This window comes from Curcuma longa, chromosome 14, assembly GCF_044706935.1.
Source record: "Curcuma longa cultivar G26 ecotype Majalengka, Jawa Barat chromosome 14, ITB_CL_G26_1.1, whole genome shotgun sequence".
Lineage (NCBI taxonomy): Eukaryota > Viridiplantae > Streptophyta > Magnoliopsida > Zingiberales > Zingiberaceae > Curcuma > Curcuma longa.
In genome coordinates, this window is record NC_133874.1 from 4,484,819 (window position 1) to 4,498,381 (window position 13,563).

The following is a 13,563-nucleotide window of genomic DNA, read 5'->3' on the forward strand; positions in this document are numbered from 1 at the left end:
CGAATCATTTGGATCGGCCAACTCGTTTGGATTGATTGATTAGCCCAAGCAAACTCGGTCATCCGAGCAAACTAGACTGCTCAAATTGAACGTTATTCAACAAGACCGATTAGCCTACCAACTTTATCAACTTAACAACCTAACCAATTTGATTGGATCTGTTGGTTGGTGTAGAAAGCACCAGATAATGGAACTTTTATTTTGATCATGATAAAGGATTCAAGTTAAGGTTGTGTTGTGTGCTAACAAGATAATCTAAGCATGCAAGTAACATAAGAAAGTCTAAATTGGAAGCTAAGTAAAGAAGTCTTAATTAGTTAGTTGGATCAGGCAAGAAGTCCTAGTTAGGTAATCGGGCAAGAAGTCCTAGACAGGTGGATCAGACAAAAAGTCCTAATCAGGTGGATCGAACAAAGTCTTGATAGATCAAGGGCATGCACCAAGTGGGAAGTTAAGGTAGATTCTTGGACCAGACGTCTAGCTAGCAGATCGATGGGTTAGCTAAGATTGGATATCAAAAGAAAATTCTGGGGTCAGAGAATCAGATGATGAGAAAAAGTCCAACTAGGTCTGAAAGACTGAATAGTTGGCAAAAAAGATAAACTCTCCTGAGAGAAGTAAATGAAGACGCATTTTCTTGAAGGGAACAATAGGCGTCAGTCTGACCTAGGATTTCATTGGAAACTTGAAAGTCAAAATCAGATAGTTGTAAAATTGTCTAAAACTAATTTCCTGTTGTATATATATATATATATATATATATATATATATATATATATATATATATATATATATATATATTGTGTTAACTATGTGATGCAGAAAATTAAGGAACCGAAACTTCAGAGTCCAGGTGCTTCTATTAGATCTAGGCGCCCGAATGGTCCAAGGGCCCAGAACAGATTCAAGCGCCCAGAAGTTATCTTTTCGGACCAATGAGGTGGATGAGATGGCGCATCATGATTTGTTGGGGACACCTCAGCTTCTAGGTGTCCGGAAGGCTTCCAAGCGCTCATAGGAGGATAAAGCATGGCAGAGTCAAGACTGATTCAGCAGCCTCTACGTCAACATTCCAAGCGTCTGAAAGGGATTCAGGAGCCCAGAGATACTAAGTCAGCTACGATGGTGGATTGACTCACTGATATAGGGGGGGGGGGGGGGGGGGGAGTGCTCGAAAGGAGATCCTAGTGCCTGGATTGGTCCATGTAAGCAATTGCGACCAAAATCCTAGATACAATTTTCAAGCTCAGTCTACGGTGCTTATTCATGCAATCCAAGCTCCTGAGACACTGCTGCGACGCCGAGACACTGCACCAAAAACCACACACAACCTCTAATCTCTTTGTTGGTAGCATTAGCATATTTTATTTAAGTCCTTTTATACTTAATTCATAGAAATGGTAAATATGTTACCGTTTCTATCTTATTTGTAAAGGTGAGACTCTTTCTCATTGTGAGAAAGAGTTACTTAGTGAATTGCCCAACGAAAGCAATCAAGGACTGCGAAAGTTGGAGTAGCAGCAGCTAGAGAGTATAAACCCAGTAAAAAAAATGTCCTTAAGTTTGTTTTTACATATTACTTTCCACTGTGTATTTTATATTTGATTAACAAAATTTTTAAAAATATGTGAAAAAATGACAAACGTTATTCATCCTCCCTCTAACGTTCTCACCGGTCCTACAAGATCAACTAAACTAACTGATACGACTAACCTGATAGGTATGACTACTGGCTTGACCAAATCAATGGCCCAATTAGACATATTGCCACCTAACTTGTTTGGGTCAATTGGACCAGTTGCCTCCCAACCCTAACCCAATTTAACCGATCCAATTGTCTCTTGATTTGATCAAATTACTTAACTAGCTACCCCACTTGAGTGATCAAATCACTTCAACCAACCATATCATCCAACTTGATCGATCGACCTGACCCATCCAACTTAATTGGATTGGCTCGTCTAGACTGCTTGGATCATTTGTTTCCCGATCGAGTTGATCAAATCACTTGGCCTTCTCAATGTATTTGGACATATCACTAGTCCCAAATTGATGAGTTTGCATAAAAGAGTAACACTCACGTATTGAACGAAATTGAAAATATTTTAATAATAATTTGTTATTTTTTTCACATTTGAATCAAAACAATTTTCCCTCCCGAGAACAGCTAAAATCTTTTCATTCATTTTATTTTATTTTATTTTTAAAAGGAACCGGGCAATGGGGCACTAGAAACTTGTTCCTAACATTCTTGCTCGACCATACAAATGGCATTGTCTAATGCACAAAAGTGGAAAAATAAATACAAAGTGATCATGCAAATTCATCTGCCTGTGAAAATAAAAATTATCTGACACGAGAAAAAAGAGACGTTTGTTTATAGAATATATAACTTAAAATGAAATTATCCTAGAACTATATATAATTTGTGAAATATATTGAACCTCTTGCTTGTTTATTAGTATCTAAAAGAAGCATGCAAATGACAAGAGGGTTTATGCAATTTTATAAGGATTGTATCAAAGTAGTTAATATCAAATTAATTATGCTTTCTTTCGATACACCTACAATGATATGCTTAAGAGAGGTAATCAGAGGGAATTTCACTAACGGATCCTGACATAGCTTATGGTATCCCTACAAAACAAAACAAATGATATTTATAGTTAATAATTAAGCATGTTCGATCGATGTGAGCAAAATTTTTGAGAGCAGCAGCAAATCACACAGGAGTGGAAATGGCGATAGCATACCTCAGGTTGACCAGATAACAAAATAGTCCTAATTTTAAGGAGAACAATGTTAATGTTCTGAAGATAGTTTTCGATGTACGCCATGGCATCCTTTACAGCAATTATTTTCTGGATTGTATTTGAGGGTGGCTGATCACGTATTACTACTCTACCAAAAGATCTTCCTAGACGCCCTTGTTCTTTGAGACCCTTCAATAAAAAGCATAGTGGTAGCTGTAAGACCCTTAACTCGGTGGCGCGGCTGATCACAAGGATTTGGGTGCTGCTCCTTTGATCCAACCTAATGGGCATGTGTGCAAGACATGCTAAGCAGAGAAACTGGCGGCAACACAGGGGTGTTGTCCAAGCACAAGTTATGCAGGAGGCAGACTTGACATTCATGCGAGCAGGGCATGTGCGCAAGGCATGCCAAGCAACGGCAAGGCGCGCGGGGCGCCAAGCAAAGGCAAAAGTTGGGCATGTGCGCAAGACATGCCAAGCAGCGGCAAGGCGCGCGGGGCGCCAAGCAGCAGCAAGGTGCGCGGGGCACTAAGCAGCGAGACGGCAGTGCGCGGGGTGTTGTCGAAGCCAAGTCAAGCAGGAAGCAGACTTGGATTGCGGCGAACATATGCGAAGACGGAACGTGCGGAGTCTAAGCATTTTGCCAAGCATGGCTCGTAGGAAACGCGAGCCACGCATGCGGTGGGCGCATGCAAAGAATACGGAGCAGCAGGAAGGTTGTTCTCGCCTAAGTCCGCGGTGCAGGACTTAGGCCACGCACGAGGCGCGCGGCTGGCAGATGGCATGGAGCCAAAGCACCATTCTGTGGAGCCACGCATTAGCCAAGCAGACTTGCGGAAAGACGCGAGCCAAGACATGCGGCGGGGCGCATGCCATGCGGCACGACGACGGAGCGGCAAGCGGGCTGTTTCGCCTATGTACGCGGTGCAAGACATGGGTCATGCACATGGTGTGCAAGCTGACATTTGGCAATGGTGCCAAATAAGCAATGACATGGACAAAGCGGTTTTGCCATGTAAGCAAGGTGGTTGGTGTACCTACTTTGTAACCATCCTAACTTCCATTGTAACCTCTACCTATGCATGATAAATAGGCAAGAGGGGGAGGCATTGGGAAGTGTGCCAAGGGTGAGTGTTGTGCCAAGGGGTGTCAACGTGAAGTGTGCCTAGAGTGAGTGCATTGGGTGCCTTTGACGTTGAGGGCAGTGAGTGCCATCAACGTGCTCTTCTTGGGTGCAATTGGGAATAGGTACCAAAGGGGTGCCAACGTGAGCCATTATGGTGTGTGCATGAGCAGTAGCAAGGGCTATTCTCGTGTGCTATTCTGAGGGCTACACTTGTGTGCAATTCTTGAGGAATTGGTGAGAGCAATTGTAAGGTCCTTGTATTCCTTTGTTATACGGAATAATAAAGGTTGGGAGTTTCCTGTACATTGCTTGTGGTGCTTGTTTGTGGCTTTTGTTCCTAACACTTGCAGAAAATATTCGCTTGTGCGTTGGTGTGCTTTCGGAGGCTTAATCAAGTGCGGGACTTGATCGCCGCACAGGGGATTTTTGAAGGCGGAAAAATAACCCTGTGACAGTAGCCATAGTCATGATGGTTGCCGGGAGCACATAAGACAGTAAATTTCTGAAAAAGGCAACGGATAATGATTACGATACCCAATGTAATCTTTTATTGACAAAACGAAAAAAACAATGCAATATTATTAAAGAAACAAATGGAGATGTTTTTCTAAGCAAGTAAATGCCTACCCAATGCCGAGGCAATTTAATTAACAAGATAAACATTACAACAAACAAATCCAAGAACAATAAAAATCAGGGATGCATTCTTTATTACACAAAAGATTAACGTAAGATGATGTTGATGAAAGAATTGACAACAAGCAGATGATGCAAACTGGAAAGAAAAGATAATCCATCTGAGCCCCCTGCTGTATAAATGGAAAGACAATCTAATTTAACGGGTTGGTCCTGTAGTTGTTTGTGGGCTTTCCCACTTGAATGAACCATTTTATCGAGGTTTAAAATATAATCTCAAGTTGTGCCAGAGTTTATCACAGTTTTGATTGTGCTGCTGTTCTGACTTATAGTGCTAGTGAAGAATCATAAGTGGAAGGAAGAAGGAAATGAAGAAAAAAAACAAGAGATGGCATCTACATATCTCATTTTGCACTTTGTGTTACATCTAAAATGATATAATTCGGATATTATATTGGGCAGACACACTTTCAAATTTATTTTATATCATTTCAAGTGTTAGCATGACACAATATTCATCCACATAACTGACAAAATGACATAGGAAATTAAGATTAGTTATGCGATTAATATTGAGTTTGGATAACTAGAAGAATATATATATTTTGACCATACGCACAACACAGTATGAGATTCCAATACATGATTTGTATATTGACCTTTGGTCACCTAATTCTCAGTTCTTAATTCATTTGTTTCTTTCGGGTGGTGGGGAAAAAAAATGACATTTAAAATTTTAAATTATTTTGGCATGTATCATAGCATGCCAAGAGAAATTAAGTGTTATTATGACACTATATTCATCCATATAATTGACACAATGATGATATTCATCCACATAGTTGACACAATAATATAGGAGAGATTACTTGAGCAGAACAATATCAAATGCTGATAATTTTCCCAACCAATATGTTTTGACCATAGCGCATGACACAGTACAAGATTTTAAACAATGATTTATATATTTTCCTTTGGTCAGCCAATTCCCAGTCCTTCATTCATTTGTTTCTTTCAGGTATACAAATTATGGATGGCTTAAACAAGAAAGAGTTTAATTGAAATTTCTATAAAAGACTAAAATATCATGGTCATTGAGTATGAATTGGTCTTTTACTTTATTCAACCTTCCTTTATGGATCACAGCTGGGATGGACAATATCTACCTTCTAGGTCTCTATAGATTGTGGGGGTCTTAAACGTAAAACAGTTACCTATTTTCAATATCATGAGTAAGGTGAAAGCCATAAACAAACTCGAGGGACTAATTACATAACACTAACATGGCTCATGCAACTTGACTAGCAATGGTTTGGTTCCCTCCCTTGGATTTTCTTAAGTCTGCTACTAAAATATCCCTCACATAAAATATGCACACTGACAAGATACTGTTCTAGTATCGTGCCGACGATCCGATGCATTATATCAGTAACAGAGGTTGAAGGAGGAAGGAGATGAAGCAAAGGAGACGTTGTAGTATTAAGTTTCAGTAATTTACCAAAATAGTAGGTTTCGACCGTTTCGACCAATATCGTATAAGATTTAAAATCATGTTCGCAAATAATGTCTCCTTCCTATACTTCATCTCCTTCATTTTGAACTCCAATCCATTATCGATACCATGCATCGAAACATGAGCACGATACTAAAACATTGTTCTAGTAAAAATTCAAAACTTCAACACAACTCAAAATTTTGAGCCTTGCTAATATCTTTCACTACAACTATACATTCTGAAATTATAAGCACCACTTCTTTAGGGCATTCAAATACTATGTTTTCTTTGAGTCACCGAATTGAAAATTTTAGCAATAAAACTTGAAGGGTACACAAAAACTTTCAAGTATCTAAAAGCAAAGAAATTATCTACATACCTGAAAATAACGGTATAGACAATGAATAAAAAAGATAGAGTTACACGTGGATTCTTCCACTGCCTAAGCTCATCAAATCTTTTGGCAACCACTAATAAGGGAATCAAAAGCTCCTGAGGTCCATAAAGATTGAACAAGTTAATCAACTGAAGGAAGAATATAACTATGGATAAATAACTGTTAACAAATCAAAAGATTGCTCAACTAGAGGTTCAATTGTCCTGATCGGCCACATCATCCAGGAGAAGATAATTGTTCAGACCAACCCAGATTAATATTTCCAATTGCATATTAATCACATTAATTTAAGATTAAAAAACACTACCTAAAATATACTTAGAAATCATAATCACAGATGAACCAATATTAAAAATTAATTTATTATGATATAAAATAATTGTTGATATATAACCAGAACAACCAACTTGCAATTACTTTTCAATTAGAGAATTCTAGGATTTTTTTGGATGTATTTATTATTTCGATAGGTTAAAAATATAAAAATGAATTATTTTTCAACTCATAAGTCAATTATGTCAAACTGTGAAAGGTCATTTTTGACATTTTAAGTCATATGACAAGTCAACTTGATTTTGTGAAGACTACCATGTTTAACAAGTTTTTGACTATTTTTTTTCCACATCTAATCTGTGAAATAACCTGAGTTGAAGAGATATCAGGTCTGTGAAAGTTTACAATAAGACAAATAGAAATAAAATAAGAATATATGAAATGCAATTTTAGTAAGAAAAGATAACAAGATGGATGAATATTAAATTCATGTAAGATTTTAGATATCTTCAATCTATTACTAAACAAGGAGATGTCGATTAAGGCATCACTGATAAGACGAAGAATGTATTGGTCAAAAAGAGAGGAGCCTTTTTACACACGTGTGATTGTGATTGTTGTGTGCCTTTTAAGTTAAACGAAGTATTGGACTAATAGCAAGCAACATATATAGAAGATTAATGTATAAGAGATAAGGATGCTAAAATGAATGTATAAAACTATTATGAAGGATAAAATAAAAAATAAAAAAAAAATACTAAAGAACAATTTAGTGTAACTCTAATATATGATAAAATGAGAGAAAATAAGTTAAAGTGGTAACATCATGTTCAAAGGTGACCAATAAACTTTATAGTTAGAAGATTTGAATTTGATTAGAATGAAATGTCTAAAAAGTAAAGAGAGGCAAAAAGAAACACGGTCGATGCAATAAAAAATAATTTAATTGATTTAAATATCACTAATGATATATCATGGTATAGATCTCAATAAACATATAAAAGACCACAAATATTTAGGACAAACACAACTTATTTGAGACAAACACGACTTGATGATAATGATATGATATTTTCTGTGAACTATATGTAACACCAGTCCATATTGGTTGGTTAAGCGTCTGTCAAGTATGACCTTTCAATTATCATACAATTAAATCTACCTAAAAAATTTATTTAACAATGATTATTCCCACTATTAGAAGTAATAAAAAATGCTTGTCTTTTTTACAAAAAAGTAACTATAATATCATAAGATATTCTTTCACCAAAAACCTTCAAATACACCTCTGTAATCCCCAAACACTTATACGTCCATTCAAATTTCTCCTAAGAGAAGCATGAGGTTTTCAGTCAGGTGTCCATGAAGAACTTCATCAAGGTCATCTAAAAATCCTTTATGATTTGGTCTAAAAGATGTATACAATTAGACATACAAACAGATAAGTAAAACTTTGAAATTTCCCATTACTCAACCAATTGGTGCGGTGCTGGTATTTGTCTTTGTTCAGATGATAATACCTCATACCTTAGAAATGAGTTTTAGATGACAGGAATATTAATTAGTGCACATTAGGAGAGCCAGTGCTAAACAAGAACGGGAATGTTCTTGAACCAAATCAGTGCCTATTTGGAAAAAAAAATGACCCAACTAGAGTTGTTATTCTCCTAGCTAGTATGCCTCAAATTTCATGACTATTACCGGATTTGATGAGTATGTACAAGGATACCAGCAAACTTCCCTAAATTTGAACCAAGTGAATTTCTTTTTTTTTATTACCAAACTGCAATGAGTCCCTGCCTAAACCCAGTGTAAGTGGATAAGGTAAAGCGCATAGAAAAATTCAGACAGTCTTCCTATTCTAATGGTGAATAAAGGAAGAGATAAGTTTAACTCTGGAAACAACACAACCACAAGAAAATATACATAATTAGCCAAGTAAATGTGGCATTCAAAAATTCAATTATTACTTTACACATTATTTTACTTGGACATTAATTGAGCTGGCATGATGGTAATTTCAACATGCTAAGGATCTGATCATCTGAATATGTATTACTACATTTCATGATTTATCTAAGCCACGATGATTAATTGTCTCATTTACCTCCACATGCTTATTATGTTTATAGCACTTCATAAGGTAGAAGCTTAGCCAGCGTAAAACCAAGATTTTCTACCAGTTAAAACCATTAAAGAGTTCATAGATGGAGAAATTAATACCTTGAAAAGATCAATATTGCTTGGGATTCCTTTGATCATAGCTGCATCAATTGTTGCTTGAGTCTTCTCCACTATTCGACTTTTCACTTTGCATGTCAGTGCGGCCCTCTCAACAAGACTTAGATCACCTACAACAAGGTTTTTTGCCAACACGATCCCACGTTTAACTAAAGAATTCCTCCAGAAGGTGACTGACATGTTATCTGACCAACTTGGAGATTTCATCCACTTGCGCAAGTACACACTTCCATCTATGTCAAACACATGAATATTGACATCAGAAAGGCCTTCAACAGATCTAGTCCACTCAACTCTTTGATAATTTGTTTGCTCAAACTTTGTTATCCGTGGCCCACCCCAAAAACTTAAAGCTAAAGTCTGCAAAACCACTTCACCATAAGGAACAGTCCGTAAATATGAGAACTGCACCAGTTTAGCTGGATCCTCTGACAGCCTTCTTATAAACTGAAGACATTGTAACCTTGCTATACTGTTTGCTGTACTTCTAATAACTCGTCTCCTTCCTTTATGAGCACCATATATACATAATGGATTGATGGGTCATCATCACTTGGTCCATAATCACGTACAAACTCATACATTGAGATAATTTCGTTAATGGAAGCATGCCAAACGTCTCGTCTCATTTCACCACCAAAATCAATAAATTCAAGGATCCAAGTTTCTGAACTGATATAATATGATGTCAGAACTATGATAAAGTCAGGTGTATAGAAAGTAAAATTTTAATAACCTGTAAGGCTATCACAATTCAATGTGAAGCTAAAAGAGAAATCTAAATGTCCAAAATTTATATTTTGAGTTATGGTTGAACATGGATTAGAATCTAAAACAAGTTTATGCATTTTATATCATTATGCTTCAAGGGAGAACGGAAATAGATGTGTAGGCATATAAAATTTACTCACTTGAGGCCAGAAGTAACAGATACAGCAGAATCAAAAAAGAGCTTCCGGATTGTCTATGAGCTTCAATTTTGCTCAATCACTAGTTTTATTCGAATTTATTTGTCTATGAGCTTCCGGATTGTCAAATTTCTCCCTTTTTTGGTACTTGAAATGAGATTTTATCGAGTGGAAACTAGTACTGCTAGCTGTATTTGCTACATTGGGAAAATTGAAGGAAAAAAAGAGAGCTTTTGATAGAGGGTTCAATCATCCCCTTCTACTGTTACCTTTTTTTTTTTTTTTTTTTTTGATGAACCTTCGCCAATACATCTTCCATCAGAAGGTAGAAGGTTATTGGAGTCAGTACTTGGACAAGGAAGATCGGTGTTGAAAGGCACAAACGAGAAAACCAAATTTAGTAATGTGCCCAATAAAAACAAAACCAGTCTAGGAGTAATGTGCCCAATAAAAACTTAGATTGTCCAAATGCACCACAAGAGATGACTAGAGATACAAGCAAAACTTCAAAAATAGCAAGGAAATATTCCAACCAACATGGTGATAATGGAACTAAGATTGTCAGGCGAAGACTTTATTTTGCTTCTGAAGACTCAACTCCAATTCATCATTCTAGAAGAGAATTATTGAACAAAAATTGGAAGCATCTGGCTAGAATGGCTGGTGAGGCAAATAGTACAGCTAAAACCCACATTGTTGAGATATCAAAACAGAATAGCATTCAGAGTCATGTAAAGTTAGATGGTGACACAGTGATGACTTTAGTGCAAGGGGGAATGGAGAATGAACAAGCTAAAAGTTGTTATAATCATGTTGACAATGCCCGAAGAGGTTGCATATATCCAATTGCAAATGCAGACACAGGCCAGCAATATTCCACAATTTCCACCGGAATGTAAAAGGAGGAGAACCATGCTAATGCACAATGGGAAGTTTGGTCAGATGACACGAACCTCCAAATCATGTAGCTTTGTAGATGAACAAAATATGGTACCATTGGGTGATTTGAAAACCTCAGATTTCATGCTGACATTTGGTCCCATCAAACGGGTGACAAAGAAGAGATCGAAGGTGCCTTCCTATTCGAGCCCCTAAGCCGGTTCTCACTGAGATAGTTGCAGACTACAAAGGACTTTTGCAAAACCTTGAAAGCAGACATCAGGCATGCATCGAAGCCTTGTTCACAGATACTCGTATGAGAATGAAAACAGGAAAACAAACAAGATGGAAACATGTTCATCTGCATTCAAGATCAGATCAGTATAGTGAGCATGAAGAAAAACACCTTGAATTGAGTTCAAAATCAGATGTTTTACAAGAAATTGGCATTAATGGTCTCCAGAACGTAACCATCCAAGAATGCCAGCGTAGAAACAACATTTTAGACCAATGTACTGATATGTCACAAGCAATTGTGCCTTATATGTATCAAACATATAATTACAATGCAGCTGAAGGACAATCTGCTCTTGTAAGTTATGAAAGCAACATGATTGTTCCATATGCAGGAACTTATGAAACCAAGAGAAAGCGCCTCAGGGCCAAAGTTGATTTGGATGATGAGACAAATAGGGTATGGAATCTTTTAATGGGGAAAATGATCAGCTATGAAGGATCAGATCCGGACAGAGAAGAGCAATGGGAAGAACAAAGAATGGTATTTAGTGCCCGTGCAGATTCATTCATTGCACGAATGCGTCTTATCCAAGGTACCGCTAACAATGCCTCCGTCTTCAACAACCATATTTCAAAATATTTTCACAAGTGAATTTATCTGCGCAAGGAAGTCGAAACATAAAAGCAAATAACTACAATCTATGAGCTGAGTGGACTTCAACATTCTTTATAAAATCTCCAGTGGTAAAACTCAATTCTGTTTGATGCATATTAAGATAGGAGAATTCATGTTTGCCTCCAAACAATATTATTTTGGAAGAAGGACAAATGTGATTGCTAATAATTGTCTTCTAGGTACTTGGTCTTATGAGATAACCCATCATCATTAAGAAAGAAACAGTAATGATTAGATCCCTATTAGTTCCAATTATTTCTATTAAACAGCTGATCAGAAATATAGCATTCAGAATGAAAATGAGAGATTTCCAGGGAAAGAGAGGCAAAAGAAGAGAAAGAGATTTCTCTTCTCAGCTCATCCAAGAAATCATCGAAGCCAAATCATCCAAGAAAAACGAAAAAAAGAAACAAAGAAATATCTAATATCTCCTATCATCTCCTAAATCCACGTAGATGCGCTCATCAGGCGGCGGCGGCGGAGGTGCACCTCCGCCGGCAATGGCTATTCTGAAGTCGGCAATGGCTTTTCTCAAGTTGGAGATCACCCGAGGGAAGTCGGCTACCGCCTCGGCGAAGTCGGAGACCGCGGAGACCGCCCGGGCGGCGTCGGCGGCGAAGTCCCAAGCGGTGTAAGTCGGGCGACCCGGGGACGAGATGGGGACGAGCGAAGTCAAGGGCGAAGTCCCATGGGGACGAGATGGGGACGAGGGGGCGAGAGGGGTCGGCGGCGAGGCATGGAGAATTGGGGACGAGAGGGGGAGAGGGGTCGGCGGCGAGGCATGGAGAATTGGGGACGAGAGGGGGAGAGGAGAGAGAGTTTTTATAGGTTCAAGTAGACCTAGACCTGACCACGGGCCGGGTCCAGCCCGGACCCGGCCCGGACCAACTTTTCCAATGGGAAGAGTTCGCTCATTAGAAACACAAATTTAGTCACCTTCATTATCAGGTTTGACAAATTTCAAATTTTGTGTGTTATTGGTCATGTATGAAGAAGAGCTGCAGTAACTTGTCGAATTAATTTTTGTGAGATGGAAGAAAGATGTAGGGAGTGTTGCTCATTGAATGGTATAGCAATTTGTTCAAATGCAGCAGCCAAGAGGAAGAGCTAGTGGCATATGTAAGTAGGAAATTCTTATTTTGGAGGATTTATTCTACAACCTTCCTTAAGTTTCAATCAAATTGATTATTTTTTCACTAATGATTTGATTGATTAGAGACTTAGTACTTGGTTGATTTAGTGCTTAATTGATCACATACTTACTGTTGGATCATTTTCACAACTAAATGTTTGTATGATTATTTACACTTAGAGGAAATAAAACATAACCTAATGCTGTTTGGTTTAATCCTAGGTAATGAGACAAAACCTTTTTTGTTTGAAGGTTTTAATACATTACTTACTTTTACATTTACTATATTACCCTTAATTCAATTATAATCATTTTTACAATTCAATTAATTTGATATTTAATTATTTTTAAAATTAAATTATTCATTATAATATTAATAATATAATATATATTATAAATTTTAAAATTTTAAATTATATGCTCGTCATGCGATCGAGTTGTAAACCAAGCCGATGAATTAGATGCCCCTCTTGCGATCGAGTTGAAAACCAAAAATCCGTTCAGTTGGGATATCGACCACAATTTCGATGACATATCATTGCAATTCTGAATTGGATCGGTGATGACTACGATAATCCACTCTAGACACTCCACAACAACATAAAAAGGATGAAATCAGCTCAATTTCCATATAGCACACTTTAAGTAGATAATATTAACTCTATAATAATAATAATTCAAAGATAACAAAATAAATATTTTTCATGAAATGCAGAAAACATATGAAACTCAAATGGAAGTTTCAAGCTCCCAAAGACAAAAGCAAACCACACAATGAAAACAAACACCATACTACATCAAGTTGCAGCA

The 13,563-nt window shown here is 37.3% G+C and overlaps 2 pseudogenes; one reads left to right on the forward strand and one right to left on the reverse strand.

Annotated features, from left to right (window-relative positions):
- Positions 1-1,260: 1,260 nt before the first annotated feature.
- On the reverse strand, positions 1,261-10,148 carry LOC141845448 (uncharacterized; annotated as a pseudogene).
- A 25-nt stretch (positions 10,149-10,173) lies between these two features.
- LOC141845449 (uncharacterized) lies at positions 10,174-11,597 on the forward strand (annotated as a pseudogene).
- The last annotated feature ends 1,966 nt before the right edge of the window (positions 11,598-13,563 follow it).